Genomic DNA, 9,930 nt, shown 5'->3' with positions numbered 1-9,930 from the left:
TTTTTAAAACTAAACTACACTTATTATTTTACCAGGTATGGCCCACTGGGCTATATAGCTTTTTTTCAGAAGCGACCTGACCACAAGTGATAGCTCAACGAAGTGGTTTATTGCGTGGAAAATTATAGCAGCCAAATACCCTATACGCATGATTCTAAATGTGGAGGAAAAAAACAGATCACCTGGATAAAAATTCACGCGACCACGGGGAGAGAGACACGCAAACTCCAAATATACAGCAGGCATCAGGATCAGGATCGAACTCACGACCTCCTGTATACCAGGCGAGGTAGTTAACATCTCGCCACCGTGGCGCCCGGGAGCGGCGGCAACAACAGCAGCCGGCAAACGCTTAATACGATCTCTCTAAAAATAATGTTACCGAAGCAGCTCCGGGCAAGTGGAGTGGAAACGTCGGACATGGCGCCCAACTACACGCGGTACAACCCGCAGGCGCGCGTGGGGAGAGGGAGCGCGTACCCAGCCCGACATCGCTGCACGAGGACGTTTCCCGCTTGCGTAACGGGGAGTGGTTGAATCATCGCGCCAAGCCCCAAGGGTTTGGTTCCGATGCATTTATAAGCGGCGCTCGCAATTGACCCGCTCGTATTAAATGTCATGTCTCATGAGCGGGCGCGTCAAAACAGACATCACCGCCACATTGCCCTCTCGGCTACATGAATGTGGTGTAACTTCGGATGAAAAGAAAAAAAAAGGATGTGTAAGATTAATGGGTTTTTTTTTTCAAGGAGGGTAATAGCAGGCCTCATGACACCTTGGCGAGTATGCAATTACCTATGACAGCTTGACAACAGTTGTACCCAGGAAAGCCTCGATAAGATGTTTTGTCTATGAGCAAATCGACCTTTAACGAAACGGATCTCGTTGTATCTCGAAAGCTGAGCTGGATTAAGCCTGGTCAGCCAGTGTGGGTGGGGGGGATAAGGAGTCAGCATTCATGAATTAAAGCAAATCCCGTGGGATCGTGAACGCCGAGCTGAGTTAACCCCGATGGGGAGTTGTATAAGTGACGGGGAAGAATTACCAGGTGCTGTAGACTTGTAGAGCCAGGTAACCCAGCAAATGGCTGTATAGCAATGGATTATTGAACCCTATCTGTGCAAAGATTTGAGTGATACTCCCCCTCGCATGAAACATTTAAAGTAATTAATCGGTGTTGCTGCGTTGGGCAGTGGTGCACAAGCACAGATCACAAAATAATTTACAACCTTCGTCAATAACACTGCAGCCTTATATGGGAAATATTATAATATGCAACGTTTTGACCATTTTTGCATCAGGCCCCATGGTTTAAAGTGCAGTCTACAATTCGTATCCACTCTGTCTCTGTCCCGGCCTCTCTATACGTGTGCTATGGTAAAGGGGCAATTGCCCCAAACGTCACCTTTTTTATTTTAGGACAGTGCTGTCTCTAACAAGACGCTCATTGAAGATCCAACCAAGGCACGACCTAAATACATCTCAAACACGAGAGACTGCGCTGCACGTAGTCGTGCTGGAACCCGCGTCTGATGCGCATTGCCTCACACTATGACTCGATGAACCATTATCCAATACCAGCAGCTTTTGTAGGAAGTGCAAATGTAACCCGGGGGTCAATGGCTGGGGAGGCACTGGCTCGTGTGAGAGCCAGATTCACACACTGTGGGGGCGTGGTCTCACGGAGGGGGCGTGGCCTCACAGACGGGGGCGTGTTAGACACGTCCCCCTCAGTGAGGCAGATGTGATAGCTGCCTCCCCTGGTGCTTTTTCATTGCAGTTTAATGACGAGACCAGCGAGCCTAAATATCTTTATACACACACGTGAAATAAGTTACCTGGAGTATGGAAGGCGAGTACATGAAATGAAGGGGTCTACAAACATTACATTGGTGACATACTGAGATAGTAACAGGCACGCGCTTATTGCCCGCGCTCCATCCAGTTACTGAGGGGTTGCGCAATCAGAGGGGAGGCTGAGTTCGTCGCTGCCTCACCTCTCGTCTCTCCCTGTATTTGCAGCGGAGCTCCGCAAATTTCGCGATTTTGACTCTAAAAATGATTGGAATCGTACAGAAATGACATTTATAACACAGATCAGTGGAAACATCTTAATATTTATTGTATTTGCTTATTCTTATTTTTTACTTTTCGTAACAGCTATTGTCATTTGAGTATGCCAGTCGAAGCTCTGCCTCCCCTGCCTCCCCTGACCGCACGTCCCTGGCACACAGGAGTTGCAATCCAGAGGTGGCCGGTTCGAACTCCCGTTCAGACGATCGGCAAGTGTGTGGTGGGGTAAAGTGTGGGATACTCTTCCAAGACAAGGTCCAAATACACCTCCAGAGCTCCTGCTATGGTGGAGGCCTTTCCGCTAGCAGCGGTGTTGAGAAAGAAATTACGCGGCTGCGCCTTTACCTTGCACAACTGGAATCCGTCTGGCGGCGATTCCAGACGTTCATCGAATGGCTTTTCAAATTCGCCTTAAACAGCGATGGGATGACGACGATCACAGCCCCGCGGTGGTGGCTACGCACGTGACCTCCTACTCGGGCACTGTGGGGGACAGCCACGGTTGGTGGATCGCACAAAATGTTGTGCAACTCACTTCACGTTGGCGTCGACGAGGAGTTTATACCCTGGGCTCGCCCACCACGAGAAGTCAAAACAATGATGACATGCGGGCCAATATCATCTGTCCCTTCTGCATGGAACGAAATATTGCCCGCCGCAACCTCGCACGCGTGTGGTTTTCTCTGCGTCTTCTGGATCCCCCCCCCCATGCATATAAACGCTCATTAATTGGCCCCAAATTATATTAGTATATGGAGGATTGTGGAGCTTGGTCCATTGTGGACAGCGCGCCGTCTCACCGCCCGGTCGCTGCCTTTGCAGCTTTGCTCGTGGGCACCCCAGCGATTGTGAGACGCGATTTGCATGAACGGCGACGCCATCATCGTATACGAACCGACACGGTGCGAGTATCACATTCCTGTGAACGCTTCAAAACTCGGTCCGTTGCTTTTCATCTATGCAACACGGTGCAAGAGAAAGGGGGGGCTACATTGTACCACGTGTCCATTAATCGTCAGGCGCATGCAGGGCTCAGCGACTTACCGAGGAGGAGACGTTAGGTAAGGGGTGGACAATCGGTGGCTTTCGGAGGAACTGGAGCTTGGTGGGAGAAACATGCCGCTCGCCAAACCGGTTTCGCGAGAGAGCGCTCGCAGGGCGCGCGTCAACTTCACAACCCACATCCATTGCGCGTATTGGGGGAGGGTGAGTGGGGGGGGTAAACATACAGTGCTGGCACTGCCAGTGAGCTGGCACGACACACGAGTGACATTTGAGAGAAGTTTGTGTGTGCCCGTGAATGCAGGGGGCTGGGGGGGTGGGGGTCTCTGCGTTGCGCGATTTGCGTGCATCGCAAAGCAGCGGGTGCCGTGTCGCGTGAACGCGAGGACTGATCCGCCGGTCAATCTCAGCGGGTCAACCCGTGACGACACCTGGGTCTGTTCCGTGACCGCGCGAGCCTTCGACGCCGCCACGTGGCCAGTGCACGTGGCCTGGTACAAGCGCCCCGGTGACGTCGCCGCTACTTATTGGCGAGCGGCGATGTGTTGACGTTGCGTTACCCGTCCGTTGTGCTCGGCTCCCAACTGCGTGGAAAGAAAATAGCGGTGCAGATGAAAGTTTAAAAGGAAAACGCGCAGCCTTTTGTCGATCCGTTGCTGGATTGAAGGTATCCTCCTACCCACCACACCTTTGTCCGTCGGTAACGGGGGTTGTTTTGACCATACTTCACCAGGCTGGTCAAGTGCGGGTTTCGGTCAATTCTGGAGTCTCGAAGACCGAATCAGATAGTGTTATCTCTCTCTTGTCGAGAGTCGGTGAAGACTGTCCTCACTACTCCCCAAGTATCATCGAATTCGGTTTCGCCTGGTAACTCGTAACCACCGCTCCGAGCGCCCTAGGGTTTGGTTTCACGCCGACTCAATGTCACGCATTCCCCACGGCTCGCACCTCCGCGGGCCAGGTGAAGTGTTTGAAGTTTCTCATCGTTTGTTTTGACGATTCTACACCACAGGTATTTCGCCAACACTCCGCAACTCTGTCGAGCCACGGGGATAAATCATCGAGGAGCGCTGCATGGGGGACCTGGTCGGTTCTCCATCAGCACCAGCAGCCATCATCCATCCACTGCTGGTTGAAGGCCGCTTCCATTTATTTTTCGTCTACAAACAAAACACCCGTGGGTTCCCGGGGGTAGATCAAGCGCGGCTTGGAAGAGACGCGGCTCATTTGCGATTCTTGACCAATCGCGCTTTCGGTGAAAATGAGCGCCACTTAAGTGGGGACATCAACGGTGATTAGTTCCACGGATGAACTCACCTCCCCGTGATGGAAACTCCGAATTTCCACCACTATTGGTGACTCGTGCAGGGTTCTTAACTATTACACTATATTTTTTTTTTGTCCACGCACAAAATAAAATGACTCCCGAAAAATCTCATCAGCCACACATCCCATGCAGAAAGTATTGAGACTCAGTGCGCAACTACCGAGAAATCTGACATTTCACCGCCATCGTCGTCATCGTAAGACGCCTTTCTCTATCCCCTCAAACCGTCGCTGTCGTGCGCCCAGCAGCGGCCCGTGAACTCGGTGGATTGTTAAAGCTTCAAGGGGCATGCGGAGAATGTGGCTCTGTGGCCTCGTGATGTATTAAGGGCTACGGACCCGTCGGACCCGAGTTCGAGTCCAGCTCACGGCCACCACCAACACCGGTGACGACTATCCGAACCGGTTCCTGGGCCTCCTCCCCCTAGGTCGACTCAGCCTCAAATGAGTAACCTGGTCGCGGTGTGTAAACAACGCCACTGGGGGAGACAAAGGCGGCCGGGCATGGCGCTGGCCACCCACCCACTATTTGTATTTATGTATTTAACGAGGGACCCCCCCCCCTCTCCCTGTGCGGCACGTGGGTAAACACAGCACTGGCCTGCAAGTGGACCTTCGTCTACCAGTAGGTGGCGATGCTGCTGTTCATTTTGCGACCCAGAGGGTTTTTTTTAACCTGTGGCCCGTGTCCCGGTGTAACTCAGTTGTAAGTCTCCGTGTCTCCGCGTCGAAGTCTGTCTCTGCGTTGTCGCATTTACCTTGCGTTTGTCTCTTCATCTCTGCCGGCCTGAGTCCGCGTGCGGGTGGATCTATCTGTATGCGTATCGATCGCTGTTATCTGCATGACTGTGAGTTCGATTATCTCCCTATCTCCCGTGTGCCAACACGAAACTCTCTTCTCTCCGCATACGGCGTTCGTCTTTTTTTCCTCTCTACCTTCTCTGTCATTTTTTTGTTTCTCTCTTATTGTTATTTTATTATTTCTGTCATTGTTATTCTTTATGATTGCTCATTTATTGTTCTTTTATTATCGCTCTTATTGTTATTTAATTAGCCCTCTATGATTGTTACTTTATTATTTCTGTTATTGTTATTTTATCATTTCTCTATTATTGTTACATTCTTATTTTTCTCTCTATCTCTCGCTGTCTCTCTCTCTCTGTGATTCCATTCACCCGTGCCGTCTCCGTGCCTCTCGTGCCGCACCCTAAGGACGTAGGTGCACGCGTGTGCGTGTGTGCAAGTTCTCGCGCGGAGCGGTGGTGCAGCGGTTAGCGCGCTGCAACCACGAACCCCGGGGCCCACAAGTTCGATTCCCGCTCACGGCCAACACCGGCGACGAATATCTGCACCGGTCCTGGGCCTCCCCTAAGTCGACTCAGCCTCAAATGAGTACCTGGTGCGGTGTGTAGTAAACGTCGCCACCGGCGAGACAAAGGCGGCCGGGCGTGGTATTGGCCACCCACCCCCTCGTATGCCGTGCCAGCCTTCATAGGTGCTCGCTAACAGCACTTGCCCCTACAGTCAGTTACAGGCTATCCGGGGCATCTTTGTCTTTGTAAGTTCTCCCACTGACCTCTGTGTAAACAGCACACTGGGCACAGGGAGCCGGGGCACAGGCGTCAGCCGGGCGTGGCGCCCAGGAATGCGCACGCGTGGAGTGTAAAGCAACGAGGACTCCGGAATCAGACGCAGAGACGCCGTGGAGCCCAGTCTCGGCCTGATGAGCTCTCGGGGGCCCACGGTGGGAGGGGCGGGGAGGGGAGGGCAATTATTCTGATCGGTCAGTGCTCTGCACTATTCGGCTGTAATTAAGCGTCACCCATCCCCGCCCGTACCTCTAAAGAAGACAACATTTTGCAAACCAAGGTTACGATCCCATTCCAGCTGCCACTTCTTCCCCCGCAAGCCCGCCCCAGGCCACGGATAACATCCGCACTTCACCAAACCCGCAATTGACCATCGTGGTGAAGTATGGCCAAGCAAAACCCATAACCCGCGCGGCGTGGGGGGGCCTTTAATTTTTAGCAGTGGATTGGGAACGGTGCCATTTGTGTGTGTGTGGTTTTTTGTTGTAAAGAACCAGCTCAATACATCATACTTTTGTGGATTTGGTTGGCAGTCTCCTCGTCGCTATCGTTGATTTATAGCTTTGTGCCGGATGTGTTTGCCGTGGTGTTATGGTTGACACGGTGGACGTGCAGTGCGTAGCCCACCGGTTCGATTCCATCTCCCGGGCAAGTTTCTTAAATCCCCCCACCCCGCACGCAAACCCCTTTGTCCACCCAGGAGTATAGCTTTGCACATCAAAAGCAGTTGATCGGTTTTATGGATCAAAGCGTGGCTACTCTCAGCCCTTCCACGAAGTCCGTTCGGTGTTGGAAGAGTCGGCCGAGCACCCTCTAAACCAGCCGCAAGTCACGTGGATACGAGACGGTGGCCCCTAAATAACGCCACCGAGGAATAGTTAAAGAGCCGCCGTGGACCAACCCCCCTGCTCTCAGGTAGAGAGAGGAGCTTGCGCCAGCGTCCCCCTCGGCGTGGAGGCCCTTCCGCCTAGCAGTTGTCTCGAGCGAGCGCATTGCGGGGCTGCACCTTGGCCTCCTTTTGATCGCACCGAGTCGCTCCCTGTTGGACAATGCCGAGGAGCAACATTTGCGTGCGCCTCGCCCGCGCGCTCAGCTTTAAGTCGCAACGCAAATACCCAATAAGCGGCCCGGAGGATCTCTCTCTCTCGAAAATCCCCGCGCTTAGAACCCTCCCTCCGCCGCATTCCTAACCCGAGCTCGGACCCGGGCCGGGGTTTCGCTTCGTCCAGCACCGTCTGAGCCCCCCCTCCTCCCCTCCACTGTGCGCGCGTCATCTGATATCCCTCCTCCACGCGTGTGTATTGTATAAAGTGGACAAAGTGTGCTCCGTGTTAAATTAAATAATTGCCTACAAGAAGTTACGTCTCCAAGTCAGCCACTACACCTGTATACATCGCCACTGGAGAGACAAAGGCGGCCGGGCGTGGTGCTGGCCACCCACCCCCTCGTGTGCCGTGCCGGCCTTCATAAGAAGCTCGCTAACAGCACTTGCCCCAACAGTCTGTTAAGGCTATACGGGGGATCTTTATCTTTATATACAGACACTGTGCGATCATGACTGTAGAGAAGGATGTAAGTATTAAATCAGCTCGCTTGCAGCTGACATGTGTATAGGATTGTTACATCGCAGTGTCGGTCGTGATGAGAGATGGCCACGGCTTAAGGCTTATCCAGCAGTGGATTGATCATAGCTGGTCATGATGATGATGACGATGATGGGGAAATTCATATTCCTGCAAGAACGGAAAGGTGTGTGCAGACATATATATACCTCCACTCATAATCTACTGCTCGATGGAGGCCTTCTCCACACACCGTGTCGATCACGGTTGTGGTAAGGGCGAAGTGGGGGAGCCAGGGCCGCTTACGATATTACTCGCCACTGACGTTAGCCGTGGCCGGATAGTTAAACCGAAGTGGATGCGGTTCAGATCGAAGCGTCCAAACCTTTGCGCCTCTGCTATAGGCAACATCCACCACCTACGATCCTCTGGATCAATCCGTAGCCCACGTGGATACGCATCGTGCAGTGGTGGCTTAGCACGTGGCCTATAATCCAGCCCTGTGGAGGAGAGGGTTGCTGGATCGCACACCTCTTGTGAAACTCCCTTCCACGTGGCGGTCGAGGAAGTTTCCATATACCCTGGCTCGCCAGTGTGAACTAATCTCCATCTGTATCCATCTGTACTGGGGTGGGGGGGGCGTGATAGAGTGTGGCCACCCTGTCGCGCGTGGGGTATTGCTCCGGATTCCCAGATTGCCTCCCACTTGTACAATAAACACAACTCGCCATTGAGGCTGAACACATCTTTAAATAAAAACCCAATGAAGTGACAGGACCCTGCTGAAAGAGTCATACGACTATGTGCGGCTCTGCTGGATGGGTAAACACGTACATGGGGTTTAGTAGAAATGAATGAGGGTGATGATGAAATATTGCCATTAAAGACGGCAATTCATTTTACCCCGCGGCACAGATGCCCTGTGAGACGTCATTCACAAAGAGCACCAACAGAAGACTCAATGCATCGTCAGCGTGTGTCTGTACTCAACCATCAGCGTGTGTCTGTACTCAACCATCAGCGTGTGTCTGTACTCAACCATCAGCGTGTGTCTGTACTCAGCCATCAGCGTGTATCTGTACTCAGCCATCAGGGTGTGTCTGTACTCAACCATCAGGGTGTGTCTGTACTCAGCCATCAGCGTGTGTCTGTACTCAACCATCAGCGTGTGTCTGTACTCAGCCATCAGCGTGTATCTGTACTCAGCCATCAGGGTGTGTCTGTACTCAACCATCAGCGTGTGTCTGTACTCAACCATCAGGGTGTGTCTGTACTCAACCATCAGCGTGTGTCTGTACTCAACCATCAGGGTGTGTCTGTACTCAACCATCAGCGTGTGTCTGTACTCAACCATCAGCGTGTGTCTGTACTCAGCCATCAGGGTGTGTCTGTACTCAACCATCAGGGTGTGTCTGTACTCAACGATCAGCGTGTGTCTGTACTCAACCATCAGCGTGTGTCTGTACTCAACCATCAGGGTGTGTCTGTACTCAACCATCAGCGTGTGTCTGTACTCAACCATCAGGGTGTGTCTGTACTCAACCATCAGCGTGTGTCTGTACTCAACCATCAGCGTGTGTCTGTACTCAGCCATCAGCGTTTGTCTGTACTGTGCCATCAGCGTGTGTCTGTACTCAACGATCAGCGTGTGTCTGTACTCAGCCATCAGCGTGTGTCTGTACTCAGCCATCAGCGTGTGTCTGTACTCAGCCATCAGCGTGTGTCTGTACTCAACCATCAGGGTGTGTCTGTACTCAACCATCAGGGTGTGTCTGTACTCAGCCATCAGCGTGTGTCTGTACTCAGCCATCAGCGTGTGTCTGTACTCAACCATCAGGGTGTGTCTGTACTCAACCATCAGGGTGTATCTGTACTCAACCATCAGCGTGTGTCTGTACTCAGCCATCAGGGTGTGTCTGTACTCAACCATCAGGGTGTGTCTGTACTCAACGATCAGCGTGTGTCTGTACTCAACCATCAGCGTGTATCTGTACTCAGCCATCAGGGTGTGTCTGTACTCAGCCATCAGCGTGTGTCTGTACTCAGCCATCAGCGTGTATCTGTACTCAACCATCAGCGTGTGTCTGTACTCAGCCATCAGCGTGTGTCTGTACTCAGCCATCAGCGTGTGTCTGTACTCAGCCATCAGCGTGTGTCTGTACTCAACCATCAGGGTGTGTCTGTACTCAACCATCAGGGTGTGTCTGTACTCAACCATCAGGGTGTGTCTGTACTCAACCATCAGCGTGTGTCTGTACTCAACCATCAGCGTGTGTCTGTACTCAGCCATCAGCGTTTGTCTGTACTGTGCCATCAGCGTGTGTCTGTACTCAACGATCAGCGTGTGTCTGTACTCAGCCATCAGCGTGTGTCTGTAC

The 9,930-nt window shown here is 52.4% G+C and overlaps 1 long non-coding RNA gene across 1 annotated transcript in view; it reads right to left on the bottom strand.

The window, feature by feature from the left end:
- LOC116943824 (uncharacterized) overlaps positions 1–3,296 on the bottom strand; it is a 67,348-nt gene extending 64,052 nt beyond the window's left edge. Inside the window, exon 1 of the long non-coding RNA XR_004403002.2 lies at positions 3,118–3,296. This is a non-coding gene — a long non-coding RNA (uncharacterized LOC116943824). The remainder of the gene's footprint in view (positions 1–3,117) is intronic.
- Between the last annotated feature and the right edge of the window lie 6,634 nt (positions 3,297–9,930).

This window comes from Petromyzon marinus, chromosome 19 (assembly GCF_048934315.1).
Source record: "Petromyzon marinus isolate PM22_M1 ecotype Great Lakes invasive population chromosome 19, UKy_Petmar_22M1.pri1.0, whole genome shotgun sequence".
Classification (NCBI taxonomy): Eukaryota; Metazoa; Chordata; class Hyperoartia; order Petromyzontiformes; family Petromyzontidae; genus Petromyzon; species Petromyzon marinus.
The sequence above is the reverse complement of the archived record's forward strand: the minus strand, read 5'-3'. Positions and strand labels throughout refer to the sequence as shown.